Here is an 11258-nt window from a genome sequence, read left to right as displayed (position 1 = left end):
ATCAGTGGAACACACTCACTCTCTCTGTCACTCGCACACACACACACACAGACACACACACTACAGATGAACCTGAACAGCATCTCTTTGGACTGTGGGAGGAAACCAGAGCACCTGGAGGAAACCCACGCAGACATGGGGAGAACATGCAACTCCACACAGACTGAGCGGGGATCGAACCCACATCCTGTGAGACAGTAGCGTTACTCAGGGTGTCACTGTGCTGCCCAAGATCACATCAATTTCAAATGTTATTATCCTTCTGTTAACAGGGCTATAAATAACTAGTGAGCAACAGCACCAGGGACACAGCGGAGAGTGGGGCCTGACAGTACATTCCTCCATCTCAACCTGAAGAGACCCTCACACCAGCACTCTGTCACTACTGCACCTGAGGGAAAAGTCAAAGAACTCCATGTGCACGGAGGTGTCAGCTAAATAAATAATCGTGGGACTTTGTTTTGTAGAAGAACAATGTTAATGGTGAGACACCCCTGGTGTCATACGTCATACGTCAGTTTCTCTCTTTCTCCTGCCTCTACTTCCCATAACCAAGCTGAAACTGGGAAAACAAACATTTCAAGAGTCATTACTTAGAAACTGTGGTAAACTGTGACAGCAAGCTGATCTTACACCATGTCGTTCAACAGTGCTCCACAGCGACCCCTACTGGGCGGACCGCAACCAAGGCCCCTCGGGGCAGCGGGCACAAGGTGCTACGGCTGCAGGGTGTAACGGAACATGACCATATAATTTGATTTGTCTATGCGTGCGACCACCACCCTGGAAAGCCAACGAAAAATCAGCATATTTTCTCATTTTGTTGTCCTTGTTGAGTTTCTTGTAAGGAGCCGGATCAAACGTGCGCCGATGAAAGCGGTCTGCTGTCGTTGCCATAATCAGAAACACGGGCGAGCCGGAGAATGCCCACCCAAACCTCCTAGCCACACACAAAGCAAATGAACAATTACAGATGCAAAGAACTTTTGTTTTACCATGTTCTTCACATGGAAACAAATGTTTCACAGCAACAATCCAGTAGGCACCAGACGCAGTAAAAGCTTCTGCCGTAGCTTTCCAGCTGGATTCTGTCAAGTTTAAAGTGGTAAAGCTATGTGCAAATTGGGAAAAGAAACACTTTTCTCATTGTTAGACTTTTATATTTTACCGTTTAAGTCCAATGTCTACATAGCACTTAATATCTGCAGTGCAAAAATGTTTTACATATCCCTTAAAAATGACATCAAATAAACAGTTGTGGGCATGTGTGTTTGTAAAAATTCTACTGAAATTGACTTGAAGCGGTTCTGAAAATGTTATCAGGAACCTCATAAACCAGTTTTCATATGGAGTGTTGCATCAGTAATCATTATTTTAGAGTCATTATGTCTATGAAGGGGGTGCGGTGGCGCAGTGGGTTGGACCACGGTCCTGCTGTCCGGTGGGTCTGGGGTTCGAGTCCTGCTTGGGGTGCCTTGCGACGGACTGGCGTCCCGTCCTGGGTGTGTCCCCACCCCCTCCGGCCTTACGCCCTGTGTTACCGGGTAGGCTCCGTGACCCCGTATGGGACAAGTGGTTCTGAAAATGTGTGTGTGTGTGTGTGTGTGTGTGTGTGTGTGTGTGTGTGTGTGTGTGTGTGTGTGTGTGTGTGTGTGAAAAACAGCATAATAGAGCTTAGTGTCAAAATTCTATGTGAAGTGACTTTGTCTGTCTGACCCAACTGCTAGCTAGTCCAGGCCATGTTACATCCTGCCTGGATACAGCAACTCTCTCCTGTCTGGGCTTCCTGTTACTGCCATCAAACCTGTGCAGCTTCTACAAAATGCTGCTGCAGGAGTTGTGTTTGACTTGCCGAAGCGTTCGGATGTATCTTCTCTCCTTGTTTTTTTGCACTGACTTCCTATAGCTGCCCGGATCAAATTCAAGACCCTGGTTATTGTCTACAAATGCATCAATAGAACTGCTCCCGGCTACTTACAAGATTTAAGCGCTACAGCCCAACCAGACCACATCTGCCCGCTTGGTGGTCCCGCACGAAAGGTAAAGCAAGAAGGTTCTCCGTTTTGGCTCCGTTGTGGTTGAATGACCTCCCCCTCTCACTCAGAACTGCTGAATCCCCCCCCACAATTAAAAGGGTCTGAAAACTCAACTCGCCCAGACTCACTTCGCCCATGATCTCTTAAGTTCATCTATGGTGTAAATGCTCATACACCGTAACTTCATGATCATCCCCAGATAAGCCTTTACATGGCAGCTACTCCTGTTTTGTATGTAAATGTTTGTGTACCTTTAAAAAAAAAAAATTGAAGAAAGGTGATCGATATTTGTCTATCCTGAGTTTTATGCACCTACTCGAGCGATGAACATCGGTGCATAAAGCGGAAAGAAACAAACTAGGTTTACTTAAGAATCACGTCTCTATCTTCTGAATGTCTTTTTCTCCTAATGTGATGCACAAATTTATATTTTCTCTGAGATGTGCGTTGCTTTGGAGAAAAGCATCTGCTAAATAAATGTAAATGTAAATGCATGTAAAAGAAAATTGTACATTTTTTTCAGTTTTAAGAGTATGCCAAGATGTGACAGACTGTTCTGTCTTGCACCCAGTTCTTCCAAAATAGGCCCTTGGTTGCTGCGATCCAGAATTGATCAAGTGGTGATAAATGAATGAATAAACAAAACATACTTTTGTTCCCCTGGTTAGGTCTGTGACTGAAAAACAAAGAGCTAAATTAAGGGTGAAGTGTCACCACCATGTACTCTTGTACTGGGGTCTCATTTACTGCCCTGAGGAAGGACAACCAGGACAAAGTACTTCACTGGAGTTACTGTTTAATGTCAGGGTCACCAAACGCTGCTGAGGTTTGCACATCTGACACCAATTTTGCGTTTCCACAGGAGACAGCCTGCAGTCACAGTCAAGCCCCAGTTGCCAAAGGCGGGAACCCCGACCGTACCGCAAATCGTCAATATAATCGAGTTGTTACATATCAGAACTTGACGAATTGGAGCTGCTCACGTCTGTTCTGCAGGTAGACCACTGGGTCACCTTGTGCTAGGCAAGGTTTTATTTAATTGTCACAAGTATATGATCGCAAGCATTTACTTCTTCATTTGCAAAAAAATTTTTTGTGTTGCAGTAATAAAAGTATTGCATTTATGCCTAAAAAATCGTTTCCTTCATCTGATCATTTCAGAAATTCAAGAAACTTCATAAAGCATTTTTGAAACGCTTAGAACAATTAAATACATCGTAATAGCATATGTCTCGTGCATGCAAATGAAAAAAGAAGCATTGTCACACATTTTTTCATTTATAACACATAGTATTGATCAAACAAGACGATTTTGGTCTAGATCCTATAAAACACACTCAAGAGCTGCCCTGGTTCATTAAGCATGTGAAAAGGAGGAATTAGTCCACACACACACACACACATTTTCAGAACCGCTTGTCCCATACGGGGTCGCGGGGAACCGGAGCCTACCCGGCAACACAGAGCGTAAGGCCAGAGGGGGAGGGGACACACCCAGGATGGGACTCCAGTCCGTCAAAAGGCACCTCAAGCGGGACTCGAACCCCAGACCCACCAGAGAGCAGGACCCGGCCAAACCTGCTGCACCACCGCACTCCTCCGGGATTTAATACCACTAGTTTAAACCACGGTTCTTATGACAGCATTTGCAGAACATGTCACACTGCCTCTTTTTACAACCATGCACAACAACACCTGGTTTAAATAATTATCTCACCTATTAAACCAAGGCATGTGGCTAATTATTTAAATCAGGTGGTGTGCATGGCTGCTAAGAATACCCAAACACGTGTGCCTAGAAGTGCTGTGAATAAGGGCCATTGGATTACAGCTCCATGCATCTGAAGAAAATAAATGCGTAGATAAATATTAAAAATATCTGTCGGAGTGAAGAGGAGAGGAGAAGGGCCTTGCAGCGGTTTGATGTGAGCAGTACTGGTACCCAAAGCTGTCCACGAGTAAGGAACAACAGCAAAGCAGAGGTGTGCCGGAGGAGAGCCACCAAAGTGGGCTCACAGCACCAGTCTCACCGGCTGGACCGGCGGAGATCAGGATCCCCTAGGATTGGACCCGGCGTAGCCCCGGCCTGGGAGTTGCAGTCCGCAGGACCGCAGTCGCATCGTGCCAAACCTCAGACTGGAAGTTTGGAAAGCAAGGCAGTGTGACTGCATTTCCTGAGTCCACCTCATTTAAACTCACAATGTGGAACACATTAGGAGCACAAAAGAGAAAAAAAAATAAAAAAAAAATAAACGGGGGAAGAAAGCAGGGTCGTGCATTTGCCATTTTATGGCTCTGCTGGCAAATATGTCCTTTCTATATTTCTAATTGGTTAGAATAATCGGGTGGAAGCACACACATTAAGAGTAGATCTCTTGGCTTTTGTTTAATGAAGAAATTCCAATGTAAACATGAAAGAATAATTTTCGAAATATGCCAATGATGCAGTGAAGCGGAATGAGTACATTGTGTACTTTTCGCACTTATTTAGAGATTCTTAATTAGCATACCATGACGCTCAGACACCACAAACAGGCTTTCAGACGTGCAACCGAGTGACAAACGAGCTACAGCAGAAGCTTTCAAAACCTACATATGAGGATATTTACGTGTATTGACTGCGAGGACTTTGCCGAGTCTCAAACGGTGAAGATTTGCGTAGCTTCAGAAGTATATGCGGGGTAAAAAAGGTAAAAGTTTGCTCAACTTTTTTCATGCATAACTACTAACGTAAGCATGGCCATGAGGAATTTCCGTGAGCTCGCATCAGAGGCACAGCCCACACGTTGACAGACCTCAGGCCGTTTCGCTCTCCAGCGCGACGCACACTGGTCCTGAGAAACTGACACGACACACACTCAGCTGGCAGGGTGTCCAAGCACATAGGAAGCAGGTGAACAAGCAATCCAGATGCAATTTTACATCGCAGTGAAACAGCGTCATGTGATAATCAGCTTCTCTTCATGCTGCAGCGTTATGAGCTGATTATCTTGGCTGCTCCGCTCCCCTGAAATTAAATTATAATGCGTAGTATACGTAGAATATTAATCAGTTAGATATATGGGCAATAGTTACTGCATACATTCATGGGAGTTGATAGGGGTTACATCAAATATTTTTGGAATGCCGCAGTAAGAATTATTGACACTGGAATGCAAAGACACTGATTCCTGCTCAGTCCAAAAACAGGTTTTGTAAACTAATTTTTGGAACGTTTCCCAGAACGTATTTTATTACTGTATTTGAATGACATTATAATGTATCGTATTGTCCAGGGATAAGTTTAAAATAAGGTGATTTTAAAACAGTTTTCAAAAATGTTTTAAAGCAGACTAAACCTTGAAGTTTCTCTTCCTTCAGGTAACTTAAATAGATGCTCTGTGTTAAATGTTTCCATATGTTTTTTAGTTAAATACAGCTTCTTGTTCCATCCTTCATCCATGTCTTGAATTGTTACGAATAAGGTATATCATGAAGACGTCAGGTTTGTTACTAAGTCATTCGCCACTGTACGTCATTTCCGTGGTTTGGATTAACATCCTGATGGTCGTTCAGCATCTCTGACACCTCTTTATTCACCAGGCTATTATTGGAAGCTTCGGTTATGCAACAGTGCTCCTTTAGCCTGATGTCATAACATTTGTAATCTCTAACATCACTCAGTCAGCCTTTGAGCTTCATCACACAGCCTTTAATTGTTATTCACTATTGACATGGAAGTTTCTACAGACGCAGCCATGTTTATGACTTTGAACGTTTTAAGTTTATGATTTGAAATCTTCGATAAATATTTTTATTTAAGGATTGTATGTGCTTGTAAACATTCGTCCGTGTTAAGTTAATTAATAGGCCTGTGATTAAATACCTTTTAAGTCATTTGTTTGCAGCCACTTGGCCAGCTCTTTCACGAAAAAGACATGCAAATCTCAGTGGCGCTCCCTGGTAAAAATAAAGGACATCTGTTATTATAAGGTTGGTATAGTTTTGCATCACAGTAAACTGTACACTGCGTATGCACCACTTACAAGGTTGAGATCACACAGTCGTGCGGATGATGTTCCTCCTCGCGGACCGTGGACCTGCAGTGCAGCGCTGAGAGATAATGAGCAAGGGAGAAGTGGCATTATTTTGGCTGAAATTGAAAGAAAAGAATTCCAGAATGTTGAATCAAGTGGGCCATCAGCACCAAACTGGGCAATGTTGTCAAAATTGAGAAGTGCCGATAGACGGATGGACGGAAGCGCTATCTAACTGAAGTCAGCTCTCGGCAACCCTTTGTGTGATTTTCCGCACTCCCCCGAGCAGCCCAGAAGGGGAGAGGGAGTCTTCAGTCTGTGGACTTTCCTTAATACCCTTAATATACGTATAGGCAGTGTATGTACCCTCTAGCTGGAGTGATTTCTTGGCGACCGCTTGCGTGTTTTTAAAGGTAGGGAAGGGAATGGAAGTGGCTTACCATTGCCGTCTTCCGCACGTCTTTGGACTGTGAGAGGAAATACACGAAAACAGAGAGAACGTGCAAACTATTCAAACCCATGTCTGAAGCCAGAGCCCAGGAGCTCTGAAAGTGCCACGCTGCATGTTCTGACCCTGTTATACATGGAAATTCTTGCGATTGGGTCAGACTCATACCTGTAAAATTCAGTGCTTTTGAAAACGGTACTTTTTGTTACCAAGAGATTTCAATAGCTGCTTGTCCTGAGCAGGAGCCTCTCCTGGAGACACTGAGTGCAAGGCTGAAGGGGCGGGGGGGGGTTGGGAACACCCCAGACAGAATGCCAGTCCATCGCAGGTCCACAACTCGGTACCCAGGCACACAAGCGGAGCAGTCACAGCGCAAACACGTTGCTCGAGGGCACTGCGGCCAGAGATCAAACCGGCAACCCGGGGAGCCAAAGGCAGCTGCTCCAACCGCAACGCCGCCGGCCGCCCCCCCTTTTTCGTTAGCGAAATTGCTCATTTCCATATTGAGCGATTCTTTAAGAACGGCTTCTCTTTTAGCACGAGGAATCTATCTGTTTCTGCCTATCGGCACATGTCAGCGGGTCTATCAGATCTGAACAGGGAGGAGTCGCAGCACCAGTAAAACTGCCGCACTTCACAGCTCTAGTTCATTAAGAGTTCATTCCACCACAAGTCCTCTTTGAGGCCAAATGACTTGCACAAAGCAGCTGAAATTTATTTCTCTTGGAAGATGTGTCTTTGAGCCTTGACAAAGGAAAACAATTAAGAGGACTCAGATTGTGTGTACTCCAGTGCCTGACTGCCTGCGCACGAGAATAAAAATAGAAAAGTGAGTAACAGCTAACCATATGGAGAATTAAAAAGCTTGAGTGTTTGTTTGAGTAAACATTGTGAAATGCAGTCAGAGCCTGTTTCCAAACTTATTGTGGCACTAGTTAGACCCTGGGCACTCACAACAGTGGAAAGGCAATAAAAAAAATGATGTATTGAACAAAATTATCAATTTCAAATGTAATGAGGCCTGCTCTGTACAAAAAAAAAAAAATAATGGAATTTGTGGTAAATGCAAACAGATTGAAAATCTTTCATCTTATCGGCATAAGCAAAAAAGAAAGACTGAAAGTTGCCACAGAGGGAGCACAAAGGGACCACCACGTACACAGAGCAGCTTTGACAGCCTTCATCACAGTGCGTAATAATAATCGCTAACGGATTGTGTGAGCTGCCCCTTTCTGCTCTCGGCGTGGGCCCCGTGAAACACCCTGGAATTCGCAGTCCCTACAATGTTCCGGTGCTCTAGCAAAGCCCGTGTCACTCTGTTTCTGCTGCTCAAAAGTCAGTGCATTTAGACCTTGTCAGTTACATCTCTTTTATATTCTGTTTCACATGAATTACAGGGTCAGACACGGTGCGAGAGGGACACCTTCGCATCCCTCGTGATAACCGGACAGTTGTACGTTTTCCAAGAACGCTGTGAACTTGCATCCTGTAATCTTTGGTGAAAGTCAACCAGACATTATTTATTGAGAAAACACACACACACACACACACATAGTCTGAAACCACTCATCCCGAGCGAGGTCACGGCAAGCCGGAGCCTAACCCGGCAACACGGGACGCAGGGCTGGAGGAGAGGGAACACACCCAGGACGGGATGCCAGTCTATCACAGGGCACCCCGAGCGGGACTCGAACCCCAGACCTGCCAGAGAGCGCCACCGCGTCCCCCTGGAGATTAAGAAAACAGTGAGGACACAAACATTCCTATACTTTGGAGTGGATTTACATACAGTATTCAGGGAGCTTTTAAGAAACTACTGTTAAGGAGAAATGTTTAACAAATCTTCAGTTTGTTGCTCCAGGCCACTCACAAAACTTTTCTGCGATTTTGCCTTCAGGCAAGAATCATGATTTCCATCGTGGTGATTAGAAGCCTGGAAAAGAGGCCTTTATGTACCGAGGACACAAATGTTAGACTAGAGACAGTTTTGCAGCACCTGCTCCTCATTTGGCAGTCGTAAGGTCGAGATTGAATTCTGTATATGCAAAACTTGTGCTCAAGAATGAGACTAGAACATACAAAATGTGAACTGTTATTGGCTAATGCTGTTAATATACTGGCAGTTTTTACCTTTGGAAACAGTAACGTTGACCATACAGGGCTTTCCCTATTTAGGTTTTGACAACCCCACACTGGACAGGCAGTTGATAATAGTGGATGGATGGTTCCTATTCCTTCTACACAGTCTAAGTGCTAAAAGCTTCACGCATAACTTTTGTCCTTATAATTGAGCCTTTATTTTACTTCCAAGTGCATGTTTGTGGTAAATCAGAGAACTCTCCAGTGCAGCCCTCCAACATGATGGAGCTGATGACAATGAGACAAACAAGATGCCAATCCGGCCTAGAACCTGAACAGCGGACGTCTTTCAAAATGAGAAAAAGCAGCAGCTACTTGATCAATACCATCTGTTTACAAGGCCTTTCCATCCTCTTCTAGTCCAAGATGGATTAAAAAAAAAGTTCTGCCACAACTATTTTTGCTGTTGAAAGAAAAAAACAGGATGCTTTTCCAGCTATGAAGCTGGATATGCCATAAACACTGTAGTTGAGCCACTGAAGCCTATTTAGGCCCTTGTAGCCGCTGTGGTTTGCTATGTAATCTGTGAGGTATGCGTTTCAGTTTCTCACTACCCAGTATAATAGTCTGCCAGTTTGTTTCCAGTAGTAATTTGGGCCTTTTCCCCATAGCACTGACACAAAGGAGCAGGATAATCTCCCCCGGTTGCGCAGCGGAGAGTGGAAGAGGGACGCGGCCGTGTTCGAGCTCCCCTGGGCTGGGCGGCGGACGCAACGCAGAAGTCCAAGCGCCGCAGTCGTGCACCTCGGCACCTCCCTCAGAAGGGCTGTGTAGGAGGGCACAAAAAGCCCGAAGAGGCTGTAATTCTACACCTGTTTGGATAGATAGCTGTAGCCATGGCCATTTACACCCTCTCCGCTGTTTGGCTTGTCATTCCTCTAACATCGGAGACTCCCTTTTCCCACACGTTCACCCCCAGAATGGAGAAGACCTTCGGAAAAACCTTGAACGGCCTCCTGTGACGCCGCCGTCATTACGACGGTTCCTTAGAGAGAGGGAATATTTTAAAATGTTCGTTTGTCAAACAACACACGTATATGTTAAAAGACGTTTTTTCGATTGCTTCTTAAAAGCACAGAGAACATACCCAGCTTCCTATCCCTTGCTCATTGCTGGCAGCGAGGAGCACGGCCCCCCCCATCCAGACAACCGAAACCCACAATTAAGAAAGGAAGTGAGCTTCACCACATCCATTCTGGCTGCAGTTTAATAGATTTCCCAAAGGCCTCTGCAGAGCGGCCTTTTCAGAGGCCGTGTTTACAGATACGAACAGGACCAGTCTTGGCCACCAACTCCGCGGTTGCGACGCAGCATTCCTCGCGGCGAGGAAGGTAGCCGTAGCCCAGACCGAAGTCGCTGAGGCAGATGGTGCAAAGCGCAGCGTCCGTAGGGATTCGTGCCGGGATGGGACCGCCTGGGATCGGGCCTTTAGGTGGGGTCCTCTCGTCGCTGCCAGCTCAGTCCCGGGATGCTGCTCAGGCTGCTAGAAGAATGGCTGCAGTTTCGCTTAGTCACACCGAGATGTTTTTTTCATCTCGATGCACCCCTCCAGGATGGCGTTGCCAGCTACGGACCTCGGGGGTCTTGCGGATCTCTGCTTTGAGCCGAAGAGACTATGCTAACCTCTGAGCTGGAGCTGTTCTTGCTCGCCTTGAGCAAGACATGGGAACGACCCCCGTAGCTCCAGACAAAGTAGCCGAGACAGAAAATGAAGGAGGCACCATATGAGAGGCAGACAATTTCTCAAACACACCACCAAAGACATAAAACATTTCTGTTTCCGACAGAGCGCACATAAATATATAGTCAAATGACCATTGAGCAACATGTCTTCTAGACTGAGAATTAAAAAAATAGTTTGAGAAAAATTGCATGTATAAAAATGCTGGTGCGTAAACTAGAAGACTGAACTTGACAACTGTACTCCTGTCACACAGACTCCTTCATCCCGCAACATATCCAGCAAAACCTACTAGTACCTAATACCTAGAGTATAACGACTAGAAAGATTTTGGGGGGTATTAAATATTAGAACCACAGAGCAGAGCTTCCTCTTTTATTAAGTACAACCCAAACCCTTAATGTTAGCAGTTTCTAAAAACGGATGGACTGCGAGACCCGAGCTGACTGACTTAGGCCTTTCAGTCCTGCGGAGATTTCGAAAAGTTAACGGTATATGCAGAAGCAGGCCATGATCACAACACGACCGGACGTAAAATATGTGACATCATTTTATATGTAATAAAATTAAACTAGTCACTGTATCATGTAAATGTGTCAGATTCCCCGTTCCATGCAAAGGAAATATTAACTTTTTAACCTTTCATTGATTTATGAGATAAACAGAATTATGTACATTACTGCCACTCAAAGTAGTGTGACCAAAACTCCCAATACCACATTTTATTGCTTGAAAAGCGATGCTTGGATTTGGAAAAATTAGCGATTCTCTTTTGATAGAGCAGCAGATCAACTGCACGTTTAAGCATCACAAGACTTCTAAATGCAATTTATCACACTTGACTCTCAGCACGGTACAGAACAACCCTCACTCACTCTGGGACACCTACTTCTTCTCATACAGTGCCTACCAGGCATTTTCTGTTAAAGGCTGCTGTA

This window comes from Scleropages formosus, chromosome 11 (assembly GCF_900964775.1).
Source record: "Scleropages formosus chromosome 11, fSclFor1.1, whole genome shotgun sequence".
Lineage (NCBI taxonomy): Eukaryota > Metazoa > Chordata > Actinopteri > Osteoglossiformes > Osteoglossidae > Scleropages > Scleropages formosus.
This window is presented reverse-complemented; position numbering follows the sequence as displayed.